Source organism: Mauremys reevesii, linkage group 10 (assembly GCF_016161935.1).
Source record: "Mauremys reevesii isolate NIE-2019 linkage group 10, ASM1616193v1, whole genome shotgun sequence".
NCBI lineage: Eukaryota > Metazoa > Chordata > Testudines > Geoemydidae > Mauremys > Mauremys reevesii.
The window spans coordinates 16,228,048-16,250,019 of record NC_052632.1 but is presented as its reverse complement, the minus strand read 5'-3'; positions in this window follow the sequence as shown (position 1 = coordinate 16,250,019).

Genomic DNA, 21,972 nt, shown 5'->3' with positions numbered 1-21,972 from the left:
GCAGCGCTCCACTTCCCGCCACAGGTGAGTATGGGTGGGGGGTGTCCTTTCCCCAACCTCCCCGCACTCACCGACGGCGGGAAGCAGAGCACTGTGGCTGGGAGCTGGCACGGTGGAGCGGACTGGGGCTGGGCTGCTCTGCTTCCCGCCGCTGCCGGTGAGTGCCTGTCGGGGCGGGGAGGGGTGGATAGGGGTCGGAGCAGTCAGAGGACAGGCAGGTTGGGTAGGGGGTGGGATCCTGGGCGTGATTAGGGATGGGGGTCTCTGGAGGGGGCGGTCAGGGAACAAGGAATGCGGGGGAGGGCAAAGCTAGTTTGATATAACGGGGTCTCACCTATAATGCGGTGAGATTTTTTTGTCTCCCGAGGACCGTGTTATATCGGGGTAGAGGTTAATTTGTTGTAAGCACTTAATGCAACATGTATTTTGCTGATCTGTTTTCACAGAACCAAAAGTTTTAATTAGGTTTGTTTATCATAGTTTTACACACATGCTTATGTAGGTATATAACATTTTAGTCATAAGCATGTAACATAGTAGTATTTAGATTTACTTTTTCTTATCTCTTTAATGTGCAGTGCTATGAAATTTGATATCTTTTGCTTTGTTGTCTTTTTTTCTTCTTGGAATTAACCCTGTATTTTAATTAATATGCATTATTGACTATTATAAACCATACAGTGTTTTTACCAGAAGTGGAAGAATATATTGGCAATTCAGCAAGCTATCATAGTTTTAATACGTGTCAGTTTTGGAATGTTCTGTGGTTTCTCATGGATTATGTTTCTTTTATACAAATGTTATAATTTGCATACATATATGTATGTATAAATTACACAAAAAAACAAAGTAAAAGTATTGCTGTACAGAGCAAAATTAGTCTATACACAATATGAGTCTTGTCTTGCCACCTGGAAATTTTTCACTTCTAATTTCATAATATCCTCTGAAAAACAAATAAAAAGAGCTTATTAAAAATTATTCAGTTCATAAAATGAATGTCTTTCTTACAAGCATGGCTAAAGGCATGAAATGATACCTTGATTTTCTTGTTATATGTTAAACAAAATGCATCTAATGAAAAATAGTTTATGAATTATTAAATACTTTGTGTGAAATTTTGCCTCCTCCCATTGAAGTCAGTGGCAGAACTCCCATTGTCTTTAGTAGAACCAGGGTTCCAACCTGTATTTGCAGAAGGATTTGCTAGATTGATTAACTTGTCAACATAAGTAATCAGACTTGGGGATGTCTGTTGATTTAGGGGAGCATAGAATATCAGGGTTGGAAAGGACCTCAGGAAGTCATCTAGTCCAACCCCCTGCTTAAAGCAGGACCAATCCCCAACTAAATCATCCCAGCCAGGGCTTTGTCAAGCCTGACCTTAAAAACCTCTAAGGAAGGAGATTCCACCACCTCCCTAGGTGACCCATTCCAGTGCTTGCCCACCCTCCTAGTGAAAAAGTTTTTCATAATATCCAACCTAAACCTCCCCCATTGCAACTTGAGACCATTACTCCTTGTTTTGTCATCTGGTACCATTGAGAACAGTGTAGATCCATCCTCTTTGGAACCCCCTTTCAGGTAGTTGAAAGCCGTTATCAAATCCCCCCTCATTCTTCTCTTCTGCAGACTAAACAATCACAGTTTCCTCAGCCTCTCCTCATAAGTCATGTGCTCCAGCCCCCTAATCATTTTTGTTGCCCTCTGCTGGACTCTTTCCAATTTTTCCACATCCTTCTTGTAGTGTGGGGCCCAAAACTAGATACAGTACTCCAGATGAGGCCTCACCTCTGTATCCTATCCCTACCCTCCAGCATATCTACCACTCCTCCCAGTTTAGTATTATCTGCAAACTTGCTGAGGGTGTAGTCCACTCCATCCTAGAAATATGAAGTTTATTGGAACATCTCTGAGGGTGAGATTTGTCTGTAATCAGTTTCTTAATGTATTAGGCTTAGACTTGCTTTTATTTTGCTTTGTTCTGTCTGTTATTACTTGGAACCACTTAAATCCTACTTTTTATACTTAATAAAATCACTTTTGTTTATTGATAAACCCAGAGTAAGTGACTAATATCTGGGGGAGCAAACAGCTGGGCATATCTCTCTATCAGTGTTATAGAGGGCAGACAATTTATGAGTTTACCCTGTATATGCATTATACAGAGTAAAACAGATTTATTTGGGGTTTGGATCCCCTTGGGGACAGGGTGTCTGGGTGCTGGAGATGGGTGACCTACTAAGCACTTTTTGGTTAAAGTCTGCAGCTCTGGGGGTGTGGACTGGACCCTGAGTCTGGGTTGCAGCAGTCTAGTGTCTCTGGCTCAACAAGGCAGGGTTCTGGAGTCCCAAGCTGGCAGGGAAAATGGGCTCAGAGGTAATCTCAGCACATCAGGTGACAGTCCCAAGGCGGTCTATGTGACCGAACTCGTCACAGTGGGTATAGCTACACTGCAGTCGAGTAAGTGGTTACAGCTTGGGTAAGCATACCTGCACTAGCTTCAGTTGAGCTATCATGGCTAAAACTAGCAGCATGGGTTTAAACGTGGGCTGTACAAGCCTGCCCAGAATCCTGGGAATAAATTCATGTTGTTAGCCCATGTTGGGGATCCGTGCTGTCATCTCTTCAGTGCTAGTTTTAGTTGAGCTTGCTAGATTAAAGCTAGTGCAGGTGTGCCTAGCCAAACTGCAATCACGCCTTCTATCCAGTGTAGACATACCCAGTGTTTAAAATGGGAATGTTTGCTACTCAGTATTTGAAATTCAAGTTGTGTTGCTTAGTTGTGACCAGTCAATTTCTGCTACTTGACTGGATGAACATAACTCTGGAGATCTTAAAGAAGCGCCCAGGGTGCTTAATCTCTTAGGGAAAGTTGGTAGATTAGGAAGAGGTAGCATATAAACAGGATTAGGGCATTGTAGACCATTTAAAATCTTTTTATTTCTGGGCCCTACTGGACTTGTCCAAAGCATCCTTCCTAAAAATATTAAACTGGCCATTTTATTGGTTAGGTGGGGAGTTTACATTTAATTGTCTCATTGAAATGACTCTTTGCCATGGCTCTATCAAAGGATTTTTTTAAGTAATGTTCCACCCCATTTAAAATATACCAAGTGTGCTGCATTTGATGAACTACACATTTCTGTCATAGTGCACAATCTCTGACACAATGTAGCTATGTGTGAGTATGGGGTGTGGCCCTATTTATGAACAGTGGAAATCAGGTCATTGTCTGTCTTGTTTACTGCTCTGTTTTAAAATTTGATTTCCATAAATACTCATGCTTGGGAGTTTGACATTCACTTTGGTTACCATAAATACTTGTACATGAGACTTTGAAATTTGCTTTTCGCTAGCAGCTGTGTGAGTAAAAAGCAATCATTTGAATGTTTGCAGAAAGCAAGCAGTAAACTATGATTTCAACTACTCTTGCTTTAACTTTTTGGGCTTGTTCAAAAGCGAAATTCTGGGAATCTGAACTGCATCTCTTGAAACTGAAGAATGATATTTTTGCATGGCCACCTGTGAACCAAAACTATGGAGTTTCTTCCCATTTCAGTGCTAAACAACAAAAGCACTTAAGGTTACCTTTGCTTGTCCTTTTTAGAATCACATCTTTACTTGCTGTTGTAAATTGCCATGCTGAGACTCAGGCTCAGAGCCAATGATGCCTGCCCATTTTCAGCTATCATCTGCCTCCAATGACAGGGTTTATAAACTTCACTCCAAAGACAAAATTCACCACTTGTTCCCTTCTGGGAATATACACCGGAGTGTTTTGAATCAGAGTAACGGTAGTTTTAAGTAACAGTAGAGGTGCATGTTAGTGCATCCTCAAACCTTTGCAAAATTCACTCGTAGAATCTATGTATGTATTGAGGAGGGCCTGTATCAGAGGTTTACTTGTGGTGCTCCTGCTTTAGGGCTAAGGAAATGTTCTGAATCCAAATACCTTAACTGGACCCAAACTACTTTACCTATTATACATAAATGGAACAATTTAAAAACTATTATAAAGGAACAGAAACTGAGCTATGTATTATGCTATAGAACAGTACTACCCAAACTTAGGACGCCGCTTGTGTAGGGAAAGTCCCTGGTGGGCCGGGCCAGTTTGTTTACCTGCCTCGACCGCAGGTTCAGCCCATCGCGGCTCCCAGTGGCTGCAGTTCGCTGCTCCAGGCCAATGGGAGCTGCTGGAAGTGGCGGCTCGGCCCGCGCCGCTTCCAGCAGCTCCCATTGGCCTGGAGCAGTGAACCGCGGCCAGTGGGAGCCGCGAACGGCCGAATCTGCAGATGCGGCAGGTAAACAAACCGGCCCAGCCCGCCAGGGCTTTCCCTACACAAGCGGCGTCCCAAGTTTTGAAAACACTGCTATAGAACATGAATCAGTTACATCCTTTTTAGTATAAGAAAATGGAATAGCATCAGACTCTTTGTCCTAAGGGGAAAAGAACATGTGTACTGTAATTGTTTTTCACATCTTCTGCCACCATTGTACTATTGATGATTTGGATTTGGATGACCTTTCTCTGGCAGTCTGTCTATGTCAGACATCACGGGCTACAGAAAGTATTTTATATGTCTGAAAATTCTGGCAACAGTTCTAACTTGAGACTCTGAACATTTCAATATTTCCCTGTCCCTATTGGTTAGTAAACAAACTCTTTTCAGTTGACAGTTTCTGTTTGACTTGTGAGAGGGAGATGGTATTTCAGTATAATGTGGGGAATCCAGGAATAGTCTGGAGATAAATATAGTGATAAATGATCTCAATACAAAAGCCCCAAATGGTAAAGTACAGTATACTTGGAAGGAAGAAACCAGAGATCTCCAGGCAGTGTGAGTACAAAGTGTTGTGCAGAAGCAGTGCTCTTCTGGAGAGCACTATCAGTTGTTGTTTTTTTTACAGAATCTTAGCTTTAATTAAAGAAAAATTCATTACCCTTAGGCTTATGAAGAAAGCCATTAGAATGTTAAACCACTGCAGTGTTGTCAGAAAGAACACCTGAAAGAACAACTCTAGCTGGTGTGAATTGCCCTGGTTCATCTCATTTGGACAATAACTCTGAAACCTAACGATGACAATTTAAAGTTTAACATTTTTTAGCTTTTCATTTTAGCAAAACATCTAGTTATTCTAGGATTGTGAAAATTGGGTAGAGTATTCTAACATTTGGAAAAAACCTCCAGGCCTTAATTAATTAATTGTTTAAGTTTTTCTAGAAAAGAAAGAGTGTCAGTGTGGGGGAAGGTGATTGAGGTGATACAGTGTGCATTTCTCTTCAGTGCTCCTGAGTCGTTGAAATGAAAGCATGTGTAAGCAGGGTCTGAATGAACTCTCCCCTGACAGCTAGTTGGGGAGTGGGAGAGACTTCAGGAGCAAACTGTATTTACATGCACATAACTACTTTGCATAGATATCTAGAAGACAGGAGCTGTGTAGCTCCAAGTGATCAGCTTTGGCTGGTGTTGGGTTACAAATCACTTTAGTACTGAATGCAGGGATAGCGAAATATTATCTTCATTGTATGACTAAAGGGGAGCAGAATTGTGCTGAGCTTGTCCCAACTGAGGGGTCACCCTCAGCTGAAAGGAACTCGCTAAGCCTGGGGCTCAAATGCCAGACACCTATGAAAGTAAAAGGAGTGGGGAGTTGGGGACAGTTGTCCCAGCCAAGAGGTCCCCGGTCTGGTTTAACCTGTCCCACCGCACTGTTCAAAGATAGAGCTAAATAGGCTTCAGTAGGAGCCTTTTGCTATTTTAAGTACTCAGTAAGCGCTGAAATCAGTTGTGGTGGGGCAGTGTTTCTGCCCAGCCTGCTGAGAGCTAAAAATCACTGAGAGACTGACCTACAGAAGTCACAGAGAGAGGTAGGTGGCAGCAGAAGGTAACTGATGGGTTGCGGGGCGGCCAGGCGGCGAGGAGCAGCGGCTGGCAGGGCGGCCAGGTGAAGCAAGTGCTCAGATGGCAGAGCAAGCACGGTGCCTTCTTCCCCGGGTGGGACCCTGAACCCTGGGTCCTCACTGACCAAGGACAACCACTGTGAGTGGGGGTATGGTGAGGAATCAGAAAGGGGCACACTAAAAGAACATTTGGTTTTAGACAGGGCCAGCTCTACCATCTTTGCTGCCCCAAGCAAAAAAAAAGAAAAGCATGTGCCGCCTGAGGCATGTGCTTCCTCCACTGGTGCCTGGAGCCAGCCCTGGTTGAACACCAGAACATGAGGCAGAAGACTGTGCCCCGTGCATTCTGGGGTGGGTGTCCTGCTCACAGTTTATGAATCGTGCTTGTGGCCGTTCCCCTAATTCAGTGTTTCCCAAACTTGGGACGTCGCTTGTGTAGGGGAAGCCCCTGGCAGGCCGGGCTGGTTTGTTTACCTGCGGCATCCGCCAGGTCCGGCCGATCGCGGCTCCCACTGGTCGCGGTTCACTGCTCCGGGTGAAGCAGCGGCCAGTACGGCCCTCGGCCCGGCCCGCCAGGGGCTTTCCCTACACAAACGGCGTCCCAAGTTTGGGAAACACTGCCCTAATTAATAGTGAGTGACTTCCTTCCTTTCATTAAAAATTTCTTCTCTACACTCAATCTCTGTGCTTGTGAGGGGGGAAGTGTGGCCTCTCAAAGGTGCCCAGGGGTGGTGTGTAATTTTCTCAGGTTACTGGGTGGGGTCTTGAGCTGGTTCTGTGTTGTATTGTTGAAAAGGAACCCCTAGATATTGACTCTGGTTGCTGCCAGCTCCACCTGGCAGAAGGGTTACACATGTATGAGTTGGAGATCCTATTTTCCTAGTCGTAAGATGGCTACAAATTATGGCTGATACAAAGAGTGTATTAAGAAAGATATTTAAATTACGTGTCCATAATAAAAAGATAGAATAAAAGCCTTATAACCGCCCACTGGGACCAGCTAAACTCCTGCAGTTACAGCATCGAGGAAGGGAAAAACAATCTCTTTGGACTAGGGATGAGAAAATGCACTTTCTGGCATTTATTCCTTTGAATATCTGTTTTGGGGAGAAATATCGTTCTTGATAAAATAGCCTTTAAAATATATTGGTCACATGTCCTCTTGTTTGCTCTTCCCAATGGAAGTCTGAAACTGTTTTCTCTCTGCCCCATAACTGGAGGAAGGTGCTAAATGTAGAATGGCTGAGTTATGGGATTTGATTTTAGATGTCAGGATACCATTCTGATGGATGAACACTTCATAGTCCTGAGACAAACAAGTGCTGGTATGTGGGTTTGTGTGCATACTGTTCTCATGTAAAATGAGCAGCTTCCACAAGAGGGTGTCTATACACCCTTGTGAGCAGGAACAAATTCTGAAAGGACCAGCATAGAGTATTTGATTTCTGTTGCATAACAGCTTACTGAACTTTGGACATATAAGTTTCATTTAGGAATAAAGTGCATGAAAACAAAATAAAAACTGTTGGTGTTGCTCCAGTGTAACAGAATACAGCTTCCCCTCCAGCACCACCTACGACTCTGACAGTAGTAAGCATTGTCAATAAAGTAAACAGATTTAACTTAGAAGACACTGATACAAGTATAGTCTCGTGCTGTGCTGTGTGCACTCTCATTGTTCAGACCCACTTTAGGAGAAAGCAGATGAACAAGAGGTGAAATTCAGTGCAGGGCCTATGCTTAGACACAGTCCATAAAATCCAGAATACATAACGTTGTTGTTTTAGTTAAATAAAACAATGTATATGTCTATCTGATGATGTTCTCCTAATACAGCATGGCAAGAAAATCCTCCAAATATTAATGATTAACCTGCTGAATTGGAGATAGTTTACCTTCCAATGACTTCATAAATATCTGCTTTAATTATCTTTGCTAAATGAAATAACAAAATAAGCATTCATTTTCTGATATAGCTGTAAAACAAATCTGAAAAGTTTTCAAAATAAATCACTTAAAAATGTGTAGTGTGTACCTTCTAAAAATGAAACCTACATCTATCCCTGAGTTGTGAAAAATATGTATTAAGGTTATAACAGCCAACAAGAATGCACTTCTATGTAGAAATCCATGATTAAATTGAGTCGTCCTGACTAGTGATTTAAATCAAATCCACCCTGCAGAGAAATTAAAAAATGCAAAATCGAGACCTGTGAAAATATATGTTACAAGTACCTCTAAGCATAGTAAAACTTTTCATGCAAGCTAATTGGTGTGATTAGGAACCTCATTCTGTAAAATCATGAGGTAGAATTGGATGATTCTGCAATCAGCAAGACGAAAATAGCCCAGAAGGATGGCCGCATTTAAGATCTCAGAAACTTTTGTAAAAACGTTGCATTTCATGCTTATAAAATGCTGGTAGGACTCCATTTTAAATCAGAATGCCAATGGACATTTGTACTGTTTTAATAACTTCTGCTACTACTACTGTACATAATTATGCCAGTCTAGCGTGGTTTATTCACTACCAAGAGTCAGGGCTTTGGAGCTGTGCTCCGGCTCCGCTCCAGCTCCAGGCAAAAACCTGCAGCTCCACTGCTCCGCGCTCCAGCTCCGGGCTCCACTCCAAAGCCCTGCCAAGAGTCCATGTTTTCATTATTATACACATCTGGGCTAGGCAGCAAGGGTTGGGGAGTAGAAAGTGATGGTGTACAGACCCTGGAAGGTGAAGACAGGTAGTTTGAACATGCTGCCAGAGGCAAGGGGAAATCAGTGGACGGGCTTAAAGAGGGGAGTGAAATGTATTAAGTGTCATGCAAGGAAGCTGATATTCACAGCAGCATTTTAGATGCACTGAAGAAGAGGATTAGAGGCAGGGACACCAGGAAGGAAGAGGAGGAGGGGAGAGAGAAGAGAGAATAAATGTTCATTGTGGTGCGAGGGACAAGCCATTGTGAAAACTTATCCTTCAGGTGATCTTTATAAAATTAAATTTGCCAAAACATCCTTTAGCTTGGGAATCAATTTATATAGCTGGTCACACTAATTATTCCTAGAGATTTGTTGAGGTATGAGTGGAAAATATTTACTAGTGATGGCCGGTACTGCAAACTAGCGTTTTAGTACTGAAGTGTAATTAATGCCAAATGTGTCGTCATGCCTTAGTCATTGAACGGAATTTATCACGGATGTCTACAGACCATTCTCAATGAGCAAAATACCACATCACCCTAGTTAGACACATTTTAACTGAGCACTGTGGTTAAACTATATCAACAATACTTTCATCCTCAATAGTGTGACAAAAAGAATAGAACAGTTGTGTAAAAGTTCTACACAAAAGGGGAAGCAACTATATCCAGGGGTTTGCATTTTTTGTTGGGTAATATCCAGGGAAAAACAAGTTGACTCTGCAAGCAAACAACAAAGATATTCAACACATCGTTGTCTTCAGTGGGCCCGTGCTAGTTTGTTTGGTGGTGATTGTTGTTTGCAAAAATTGCCCACCCTTGTTAACACTAATGCAGCTCCACCAGTTGTAGTAAACAGGGCAAGCTCTAGTGTAGACAAAGCTCCTGCGGCTGCCAGTATTTTTAACACAGTCATTTAGACCTGCTGGGAAAGAATCTGCAACTGTGCAATCCCGCATCTGTCCAAACTGCTCTGATGGAGGTTGACATAGCGAGGGATGCCACTGTGACTAGCATGTTCCTGAGAAGCTTTGAATGCTGTTTATGAAATAGACCTAATATGTGCTGTTTAACATCTCTAATCAAAGCTATATTTGGCAGACACTGCATACAGTGTAAATAAAGTGGGACTCGAAATAATTTATTAATCCAGTGTGTCTCTATTTCTCTCCCAAAAAGGAAATAGCACTTTCCTCGAGTCCGAAGTTTCCTGACTGCTTGGAAGTTCTGACAATATGTAAGTCTGTATAATGTATGTTCCTTAATAGGTGTATTGCTTGAAAAAAATATTATGTATTTATATTGCAATAGCACCTAGACACTTCAATTTGGGATTAGAGCTCTGTTGTGGTGTAGGTGGGGTAGACACATACAGCAAAAAGATAAGCCATTTCCCCAAAGAATTTACTGGCTTATAGAGAACATGATGATTTTCATCATAAGACAACAGAACAGAGCTAATTGATAAACATTTGATATATATGTATATCTTTCTGCTTTTTAGCTATTTGTTTATTGACATTACTCTTCTGCTGATCACTATAGTAATGACAAGTCTTGAGTCTTTTCATATTTTGATCGTTTGCTGTATCAACAAAGAACGTATCAGGGCTGTGAGTTCAGGAAATTGAAAAACAGAGTCTTTCAATTGTATTAAACCCTTCTTTTAACCTTCACTTGAAACAGGAAAACCCACCTATTCCCAGCAATGAGGGAAAACTGTAAAAGTCTCTAATCCATTCCATCAGTTTTTTCTAAGGTTAGAATTTATCAGCTGCTGGTTTCGGTGATTCCTCCTTTAATAGTCCTGTGTGGTGAATTAATTACTGGTTTTGAGAATTAATTAACTAGTGTTTTTTTACAAGTCTATCATAAATCACCTAGTTTGCCCTAGAGTGACTTACATGTAACAGGTCCTTTGGTTTTGAAATGCATGTCACTGAAAGACTGGTTAGAGTCTTATAAGCTGTGGTTAATTATAGTAAGGTAGACTGTGTTTAGTGCAAGTAATTGCTGTGAAACATTTCCGGTATACTGCCTATTGCTTTTTTCCTTATTGTCTGGATATTTAGATACAGTTCACCCACTAGCTGTATAATATGTTTCTACCTCTTGCAGCCTCACTTATCCCCCGGTATGGTTTTTTTATCCTGCTTTATTGTGGAACAAAAAACCCACAGGCGATTCAATGGTATATAGGATTGACAACGGGGCCATTATCTATTGGTCCCCTGTGTTTTCAATTCTAGACTGTCAGGCCAGAGCAGATATAAGGCTGATGAATGGGAAGGCAAGTTGCACTAGTCAGCCATATCATCTGATAGTGCTGAAAACTGCCTGATTTATGGGATTGCCAATGGACTACATGCTCCAAATATCAATCTCATGTGTCGTTCAGTCCTCTGTGATATTTTTACAGAGTTTTCATGGCTCGGTCACTGGTTCAGATTTGGGCCTTGTCAATAGACAAAATACATGAATATCTGATGTTGTTCTTTGGCCTTTGTAAAATGAGTTGGTGGGCACTGTCCAACTCCTATAGGACAGATTTTCTTCATTGCAACAAACGTCAACAAAGTAAGCACTCTTACTAAGCAGCCTCAGTAGAGGGGCGAGCATTAACTGAGACACAAAGGTGCTGGTGTGGGAGAAGTGTACACTACCGCTGCCCTGCTGCATGTGTTAAAGGAGAACTTGGGCGCTAATGCTATATTACCAATATCTTTCACCAGCACTTACTTCACTCAGAAACATTAAACTCCAGACACTGAGCAGCTCAAATAAACCTCTGTTTACCCTCCATCTCTGATCACATCATGAATGTGCAGGATTGTTTACCACAAGCTGCACAGCAAGTTAGGTTTTTTAATTTTTTATTATTATTATTTTGGATTATAGCTTAGACTGAGAAAATCCAAACACTCAATTTACTGTGTGATCCAATGTAAACAAACCCAGGGTGGACACATGCTATGAAAGCAGATGATGCATATCCACTGATTTATTTATACTGGATCAGGCAGTAATATGAGTGTCCTTTCAAAGCACTATTTTTAGCTACTGAAAAGATTATTTTTTGCAATCATTGTAGTTGTAAAATGAAGAGCTTCTGGGTCGATCTGTTTTTTGTATTTTTAATTTTGGCATTGACTCTTTATGTTATAAGATGGACCAATGCATAATTTTACCAGGGAACAGGGTACTGTCATGTGGCTTTTGTGCATGAAGAAAGCAAAATAAGAATTCTATGATCAATGTTTTTATATTCATTGTAGTGCCCCACTAAGATGCATCAGTGCGGTAAGCATTGAAAGTGGGGGAGGGTAGGAAAGTAGAGACAGGAGTTGATTCAGGGGGCATAACTATTCTCCTTCTAATATGATGGTGTGGGCAGTTTGGATTTAAACATTGACCTTGAACCTCTTCTTTATGATGCTCCTTTATGGGCAAGCAGCAAGCCCACAGTTTTCAAGATTGCGGTAGAAACTCCTGGCCCCCATTGAAGTGAATCAGAGTTTTGCCATTGACAAAATATTACAGGGGACTGTCATTGGGACCAGGATTTTACCCTGCATGCCTAATGTTGGTACATAAATAACTGGTTTGATTTTTTCAAAGGTGCGGAGCACCACAACTATGTCTGTCTAGTGTGTATGTAGTATTTGAACAAATGGATATTTGAAAACAGTTGTGTTCGCAAACAGACAATTAGTCAATTCTGTTTTTGAATCCTCCTTCAATTAATTACCAAAAGTCAGTTTTGTTGTCTCCTGATCGAAGAGCAACAGTTACATCTGTCTTTGCAAACTCATTTTGGCTATGAATTTCCTCTTTAGCAGGAAGTCCCCTGTAAGAGGAGTCTCCCACCCAGTCATAAAGTCGGGAAGGGACACACCCGACCTACCCAAAACCACTGGACTCAAGTATGTTGGAAGTTCACAGTTTGGAAAGATAAACATCACAAAGATACAATGGAACTCTCATACTCCAAGATTCCCATATTCATCACTCATTGCCATTCTCATCATTCCGCCTCCCCTCCCTGTTTTATGGTGCAAAGGTTATTCTTTTAAATAGGAAGAAGAGAGCAAAATTTCACTAATGCAAGAATCAATCACTCTGTGCAGAAGCTATTTTTAAACCTGTGTTTAGAATAGCACACACTTTTTTCCTGAAACTTGTTCAAGATCATCATTCCCATGACACAACTTTAGTGTGCTTTAAAGTTCAGAGAGAATATTAGTTCCATATGATCTGCCAGTTGCTAAAATGATGATCATGTTGTCATTCTAAACCATAAAATGAAACATCACAAATTAGTGCTTACAAATTAACACCAAAGGCACAAACTTATAACTGGAAATGATGCACAACGCTGGAGAAAAGCAATTTTCAGATAAAGTTTCTGAATGTGGGGGAAGTTAATATTTATAGGAGCCAGTATGTATGACCTAAATAATATTGAAAACATCTGGGGGCATTTCCTCACCTGGTGTAAATCATCAGCGCTCCACTGAAGTCAATGCAACTGTGATGATTGACACTGACTGAGAATCTGTCCACTAATGTTGAAAAAAAGTATAGACTTTATTTTTACAACATACGTGGCATACAATAGAATCCTATTATTAGGATTCATTTGTATGCCATTTGCACTTATATGCTCATTAAGGCAATCATTGTTTTATGTCCAATGATCAGTACACACAGAGTACAAACATGGGACTTTTCAAAGCGGATGTATGTGTTGCAGCAAAATCTTGGTTTTACAAGACTGAAAGAATTATACTAAGGCAGGTCAGCCAGGTTACAATTGGTTCCTTACCTGTACGTATTGGCAGTCAGCAAGGGATGTCATTCTTTCTGGCTTCTAAGAAAAAAAAAGAAATTAAAGAAATTACTTCTCATCTAGTCTTTGCACCCCAGAAAACCCAGTGATCAGTGTAAATGAGGGCAAACATATTGGCATGAAAAGGAACTCTCTTACTGGAAAATAATTTTTAATCCATCATCCCAAATTATCCCTACAAGTGGCGATCAATAACACTGAACTTCACTACTCTGTTAATTAAAAATGTCTAGGATGTCCATGTCTTTTAATATAAAATCTCTATCTGACCTCTCATTACAATTCCCTCCCAAGTTGCCCTCAAACCTGCAAATCACAAGCCCGCTTTGCAGGTTCTGCATGATTTTTCATTGATACCTCCTCTCGTCTGCCATTGCAAAAGTTACTAAATGACTGAACCCTTTTTGCTGGTAGCATGCTGAGGAAGCGGCATCCTGATAGAAGACAACACAGAAAAGAGGGGATGTCTAAATGCTGACACCTTAATGGGGATGTTCCAAAAAGCCTGCTCAAAATGACACTTAGGTATGCAAGAAACAGCCATTTGTGTGCTTATCTGCTGATCCAGATGCAGGACAGAGTCCTACTTAGATGCCCTGTTTGGAAACTGGGCTCTTGCAGACATTTTTGTAAAAAGGCTTATGGTAGTGAGCATTACTATTAACAACCAAAAATCTCCATGGCTAGCTAAGCTTTTTCTGCATTTGCCATCTTCCCATTTTCGTAATGTTTCATATTTGTTAAAAAAAATCATATTTCTAATAGGAAAACTACACTTTAACTTGGACCTTTGGACCGTTTATGTTTATGTTTTGTTACATCATTGCATGGTTTAGTGTTGGTTTATATTTTTAGCACTTGCATTGTGGTTTTAAGACTGTTCCATAACAGCACTGTGCTTAGTGCTTGAACAGATATATAACTTGTATCTTTCTTTATGTTGGCCAGCTCAGCTACCTGTTTCACCCCAACAGTCTAATTTCTGGGAAATTATCCGAGCAGCAAATAATTAACATGAATTAGTAATCTTTTTTTCAAGCCACTATTGAGTTTTGTGCTGGGACACCTGTTGGAGCTTGGTATTGTATATACATGGCTAAAAACTGACTGTTGCCCTCTAGCGGTTGATATAAGGTTCGATGATGAAACAGTTCAACAAGACAGACCTCAGTGTTAGTGAGTCATATTGGGCATATGGTCACTAGGGACATGGATTTGATAGAAATTCAACAACCATCTTTTAATCCTGTGATTATTAGCTGGACTTGCAGCCTTGGGAGAAGGGGTATAGACAGGAAGGTAGAGAACAAGTGAAGAGAATGAGGCAACTTCAAGCTGGCGGGGAGGGAGGAGGACTTCTCTTTTTTTAAAATATTACCAAGGAAAAAATAAGGATGGATTCATATATTTTTAAAAATAGATGTCAGTCTGGTCTCTGTTGCTTTTTTCTCTTCTTTCTGAGCTTTAAAAGACATAATATACCCTTGGCTGTATTTTGTTGTACAACCAACTAAGCAAACATGAAAGTTAACAAACAGTCCTTCCCCCATCTCCCAGGTATGTTTACACATGCAGGAAAAAAATCACCTGGTAAAGTTCATACCATAGTGCAGTGTTTCCCAAACTTGGGACCCCGCTTGTGTAGGAAAAGCCCCTGGCAGGCCGGGCCGGTTTGTTTACCTGCCGTGTCTGCAGGTCCGGCCGATCGTGGTTCCCACTGGCCACGGTTCGCTGCTCCAGGCCAATGGGAGCTGCTGGAAGTGGCGTGGGCCGAGGAACGTGCTGGCTGCTTCTTCCAGCAGCTCCCATTGGCCTGGAGCAGCGAACTGTGGCCAGTGGGAGCCGTGATCGGCCGGACCTGCGGACGGGGCAGGTAAACAAATCAGCCCAGCCCGCCAGGGGCTTTCCCTACACAAGTGGCGTCCCACTGCCATAGTGTTACAATTTATTTATACTATCAAGGCAGTGTGTAATGCAGCAAGGCTGTTGACCAGGGATTGGCAACCTTTGGCACGTGGCCCGTCAGGGAAAGCCCCTGGTGGGCCAGGCCGGTTTGTTTACCTGCAGCGTCCGGAGGTCCGGCCGATCACGGCTCCCACTGGCCGCGGTTCACTGCTCCAGGCCAATGGGGGCTGCGGGAAGTGGTGGCTAGCAGGTCAGGTCAGACCCATGCTTTGCATGGTTTAATTAAAGCATGAGTATTTAAAAAGAGAAGATCTTGCAAACAATTATTTTATCTTTTTTTTTTTTTGGTTATCCTCCACACTTTCAGGTGCACAGGGCATTCACCAGATTGCACCATTTATATTGGTCTTGTGCTGATCTCTTCTGGGTTCTGACTGTCTTGTTGAGGGATTTGGCTTCTTTCTCTATTATTCTACATCATGCTTTTCTAGTTGCCCTCTTTTTCTCTTTCCAGGTGCTGTCCATATTATCACTTGTCATGGAAGTGATATTGGTGGCATCTTTAAAGCATGTCCTAAGTATGTCCATAAAATGATAGACATTGTAACCCCATCACTGACAGTGACTCATGTTTGTTTTGTACTTGTGTGGAAAAGGCTCAAAACATTTGGGGGTATGGAAGGAATGATACTTGCTGCATTGCTGTAGTCTGCTTCTAATATTAGAACAGAGTGAGCAGTTCACTTCCTGGAGACATCAGCTAGCTTTGTGTTCTGCAGCTTTTTTCACTGGTATCAGACATGTGGAATAAATTATTGTAAATTGCTTGTTAATGTTGAGTACCACCAAGATTTGTAATACTTAATGCTTTTATTCCAGTGGCCAGTGAAGTCTGCATTAAGCACAATATTGTTGCATCACTGGTTTTCATTACAATTAATACTCTTATGTCAAAGTATTATTTAGTGTAATTATGGAATGTAACTGTATATGGTATAAACTTTAGGAACATGGTAGTTATTCTTGTGTACTATGATAGTGCACTGTGGTTATTCTGTATAATTCATGGGCACCAAAAGTGATATTAGAGAAGTTAAGGTTATAACACAGGTTTCATTGTATAGTAAAGCTCTTTTAGTAACTCAGTTGACTTATTCTGTATTTTCATGGTGTGATGGGGTGCACTTGGTCTTTGCCCCACAGTCTTGCTACACTCTGCCCCAGAAAAGGAGCAGCAAAGGTAGGTCCTCCAGGCCTGCCTGTAGAGGGCTCCCAGGGCCTAGGTAAAAAGAACTGCAGGGCCTTAGCAGGTCAGTTCCTGGCTGGGACCGTGGGGTGGGGCACGGTGCAGTGCAATGCTACTTTTTGGTCAAAGAGGCCTGAGTTTGGTTCTGGCTGCATCTGCATAAGCTGGGAGAGAGAGGACCTGAGAACTTTAACCCTGAGGTAAGGGGTGAAGATAGAGGGGCCAGGTGGGAAAAGGCCCAGGTAAGAAGCAGCAACAAATTGAAGTGAGCACCACATGGCTTCTGTTTATAGGATCCCTGGTTTGGAACCCAGAGAAGTGGGTGGCCGGGCTGACTTCCCCCGCTAGCCACTGGTCAAGTGATGTAAACCCTGAAAAGGGGACCAGACTCATTTGAATGCCTGAGAAAAAGGCTGCATTTAAAGAGCCCAACGCTGGGGCTGTAGACCCTGGTGAGGACAGATAGACAGTTTTGTTGGGCTTGTATTATCCCAGAAGGGGTTAATTTGGACTTTGTGACTTGGACCGAGGGTCAAATCACTGAAGACCCCACCAAGATTAGCTGACAACCTACAGGGGGCGGCAGGAGCAGGAAAAGGACGGCAGTACTGCATTCAGCTGCAAAGAGGGGCTTGAGGTGAGTGCCCCTGTTACATGTGGGTATACCTGAAAGCAGAATTTGCTCTCTCCGTTCTCTGCTTTATGGGTAATTTTATTTCTATTTCCATATTTATTGACTTCACAGATTTCTTTTTTTGTTTTTGTCTTTTTTGCATTCCTTTAACTAAAAATAGATTTATTTTGAAATAACATCTTGCAGGGTGTCAAGTATCAGAGGGGTAGCCGTGTTAGTCTGGATCCGTAAAAGCAGCAAAGAGTCCGGTGGCACCTTCTAGACTAACAGACATATTGGAGCATGAGCTTTCGTGGGTGAATACCCACTTCGTCATTGACATGCATCCGACGAAGTGGATATTCACCCATGAAAGCTCATGCTGCAAAACGTCTGTTAGTCTATAAGGTGCCACAGGACTCTTTGCTGATCTTGCAGGATGTTCCTAATGGGCCTCTCTGTATTTAAAAAACTAACAACAATGTAAAAGCAGATTTGTTCATGTATACAAGGCAGTACTGTCCTTGCCACAGCGCATTTTAATGCATAGTGTCTATTAAGAATCTGTCATTCCATCACAGCCCATATACACATTGTGCACTACTTAATATATGCAGAAATCATACCCCCAAATGGCTCCTGTCCCTATGCACGAGGACTACTATGGGTTGAATATCCTGTGTGTGATATGAAGAGGAACAAACACACAAATTTATGGCCAAAATAGACTGGAGCACGGAAGGAGGCGATTGGAGGCTACACACCATGATGTTGTTTGGGGTAGAGACTTTATTCTCCAGTATGTCTGTACAGCACCTAGCACATCTTGAATACAATTATTAATAAATTCCCACTGCTCCTGAGCGGGCAGCAGCTCCTCTATAGCTATCTTTGTGTAGGTGGGACTTGATGTGTTTTGGGGGTGAATGTGGCTGAATGGAAACAGGCACTATAGAGTGTTTTGTGTTAATTTGGCCATATTTTACTAAATAAGGCTATTTTGAGGTTAAAACATTCTGTTCTTGTTCTCAGTATGGAGACTGAAACCCCAAAGCATGATCTTTTGATAGTTTAATTAGAGAACCCCTCTTTATTCAAACTGTTTACAACCAAGAATTCTTGGGTAAAGACAAACAAAAAATAATGAGAAGAAAACAGGAAAGAAATAGGTTAATTTGTTTTCTGTCTGATGGTTCAGTTCCTTCATTCTTCACCTATCTCCTCCTCTTGGATAGCAGTGGAGGCAGTGGCTCAGGTGTTGAGAATGTCAGATCCAGTTAACTCTAACTGCTGTGTGCTCTTTTTAAATCTGCAATACTAAGTAATTGTTCTCCCATTCTTACAGAGTTCTAAGAATATTAGCCTAAGTGAATCGTTTCTGTTTAAATCCAGTAGGCCCCAAGCCAGTGGGTTTTGTTTTGGGAAGGTTTTGTTTGGGGTGGTGGAATCTCAAGAAGAAAATAGGACAGCCTCCGATAATGGAGGAAAAAATGTAGCTGTCAAAGGAAGAGAGAGAAAAGAACAGAAGGCCATTTTGTGGAGCTTTAGGACAGCAAATAGGCTCCTTGTTTACATAGTTTAAGGTACATTACAAACATTATTTTTTGAATAGTTGGCCAAGCAACCAAAGGCCATACTTGATGACGTTTCTATATATCTGTATGTAACATGATAGCTTTTGAATGCTTCATCTAATCAGTTCCAAAACGTCATGGATTTCATCTAAAAAAAAGAATTGGAAAAAGTACAGAGAAAGGCGACAAAAATGATTAGGCATATGGAACAGCTTCAATATGAGGAGAGAGGGGGGAAAAGACGGGGCCTGTTCACCTTAGAAAAGAAATGACTAGGAGGGAATATGGTAGAGATCTATAAAATCAGGAATGTCATGGAGAAAGTGAATAGGGAAATCTTTATTTGCCTATTCATGTAACACAATAACCAGGGATCACCCGTTCAAATTAATAGGCAGTTGGTTTAAAACAAACAATAGCAAGTATTTCTTCACATAACACACAATCAACTATGGAACTTTTTTGTCATGGGATGTTGTGAAGGCCAAAAGTATAAATGGCTTCAAAAAAGAATTAGACGAATTCATGGAGAAGAGGTCCATATGTGGCTATTAGCCAAGATGGTCAGGGATTTAACCACATGCTCTGGGTATCCCTAAGCCTCCAACTGCCAGAAACATCTGTTTTTGACAGTGGCCAGTGCCAGGATACTGGACTAGATGAACCAATGGTCTGTCCAGTGCAGCAAGTCTTATGGAATGTTTTGGGCATCTGGTTCCTGGCATGTGGCAGGAGAGATTGGTGGCGGGGGGGAGGGGGGAACAGAACCCCTGGCGTCAGGGACAAGGTGTAGGGGTGTAGGGACTCTCTGAAAACTGGGAGATGGCACACCAGGAGATTGTAGGGGGAATGGCAGGAGGCCTTCGTGTGTGCAATGAGTTTGGTCTACAGTAGCAACTAAGAGTATGTCTACACTGCTGCTGGGAGCATCCTTCACAGCCTAGGTAGATGCAGATGTTGCAGCATGCATGGCTGCTTTGGCTTGCGGCCCATGTCTGACCCCCTGGATGTGAGCTCAGGTGGCTAGCCCAAACCACTGCCCGGGTCACAATGTCCACACTGCTATTTTTAACACACTAATTCAAGTAGAGCTAGCATGAGTCTGTCTGCTTCGGCTGGAGGAGACACTCCCAGCTGCAGTGTAGACTCACCCTAAATGTGCAACCCTCTAATAAAGTAAAGAGCACTAGCCATGGGTGTGTTGAAGACCGTAACATCAACAAAGGAGTCTTCAAATCAGCAAAACTCCTTTTTCCAGAAGTCTTTTCTTTCTCGCTTCATTTAAATTTAACACTGCTGGCATGTCCCATTCATCTCAACATTATCCTGCACCTCCCTCCCACCCCACACCCCATGGGAGAACTGATGCAGAGAGTAGTGCTTATAAATCCAGGGAAATATAATGCTGCTTTAAGCAGCATTAACTTTTGCACTAAAGCTCCCTTTCCTGTCCCCCACTGCCTCATTGTTGGACATAACCACAGCAGGAATCTTAAAGCAGATGGCTGGAATAAGGGGGCCCAGGACAACATGCAGAGGGATAGGTTTGCAGAGTCCTTCACAGATCTTGGGGTTCTGAACTGTTACAAGGCCATGACTCCTTCCCCTTCCATGCCACCTTTAATTCTCTTCCTGAGTGAAAAAATGTCTCATACTTGCTGCTGCATTGAACATGCTGCTATTTTGTTGAAACTTTTTCCTTTTGGAGCATTTTTCTGTAGAAGGGAACGATGTGACTGATGTGCTCAGCGTACAGTATAAAGAGTCACTTAATATGAAGCGCCATTGGCATCTCAAGCACTATGTTGTGTTAGAAAGTGGGAAAATGATTCCTTTAATGTTTAATTTTTGAAAAGTGTGGGAGGTTTAGATCATACTCCCATTAAGTCACTGAAGATCAAATGGAAACTTGACCAAAAGCCATTGCCACATTTTAGATCAGTGGTCCCCAAACTTTTCCCTCTCACCCCCCCCCCAGTAATATAATGTGTCTGCACCCCACTCCTCCCCCAAACCAGGAGTGGAGCCGGGGCCAGGAGCAGAGCCACAGCTGGGAGTGAGAGCCAGGAGCTGAGAGTGGGGGCTGGCAGCTGAGCCATGGCTGGGAGCAGGGATGCTGCCAGACTGGGGGGCTAAGCTGGGGCTGCAGCTGCGGCCAGGGGCTGGCCTGGAGTGGGGCTGGGTGGTGCTACCTTCCCGCCCCCTCATGGGGGCTGGCCTGGCCCACCCGGGTGTTCCTCCATGCCCCCCTAGGGAGGTGTGCCCCACAGTTTGGGGACCACTGTTCTAGATCTACATTGGCAAAGGCAAAAACATTCATAGTTAGGGCTGCCACTGCAGCCTTAACTCATTCCACTGTTGTTAGGTATGAGAGCACATATGACACGTAGCATCATACAGTGATCTCCAACTTCTTCAATACCTGCAGCCATAATGGGGTGCAACGGTAGCCCTAGTTCAGAGTGCCCTTCTTGAATGTGGGGTTATACGAATATTTCACGTCAGGCAAAGAATTACTGCTCTAATGGGATGTGACCCTCCGCTCCTATTAGTGTAGGCAGTGCAGCTCACTGACCATCCTTACAAATATTTCTGCCACAGGTTTTCACATCTGCTGGGCTATTCTTGCTAATGGTCCCAGGATTGAACCTTTCTGTGATGATCTTCAGAGCCCACATTTGATGAACTTAAGATACTGAATAAAACTTTGGGTTAATTTTATAAGGGAGGAGGGAAGGCTTATTAACAAGCCAGTACATGCTTTTATGTTCTGTTCCCTTTCAGCTGATTGGTTTTACAGTGGACAAACCACCAAGGAACCTATTTCAGGGGCACCATTATACGTATCTAAATAAGAATAGTGATTTTATGTTATCGGTGATTTTATTTTACGCTATTACATTGAATTGTGATTTTTGCCTGAAATAATAATTTGTTATTCATCTGACTGTAGTCAGGACTGCGTTTTGCTAATATTAATATACCACATACATTATTTAGCTGTTAATTGTGAACAGGAATGATCAAAGGCTGAGACAATTTACTCAATTACTGTCAGTGTTCACCCACATTAATGATCAAAATACAGTACACAGAATACTGCATATATAAATGAGTACAACAGGAAGGATTAACTATATAATTAATTAACTATGGTGAATTATCCTTGACCGAGAATGTTTCT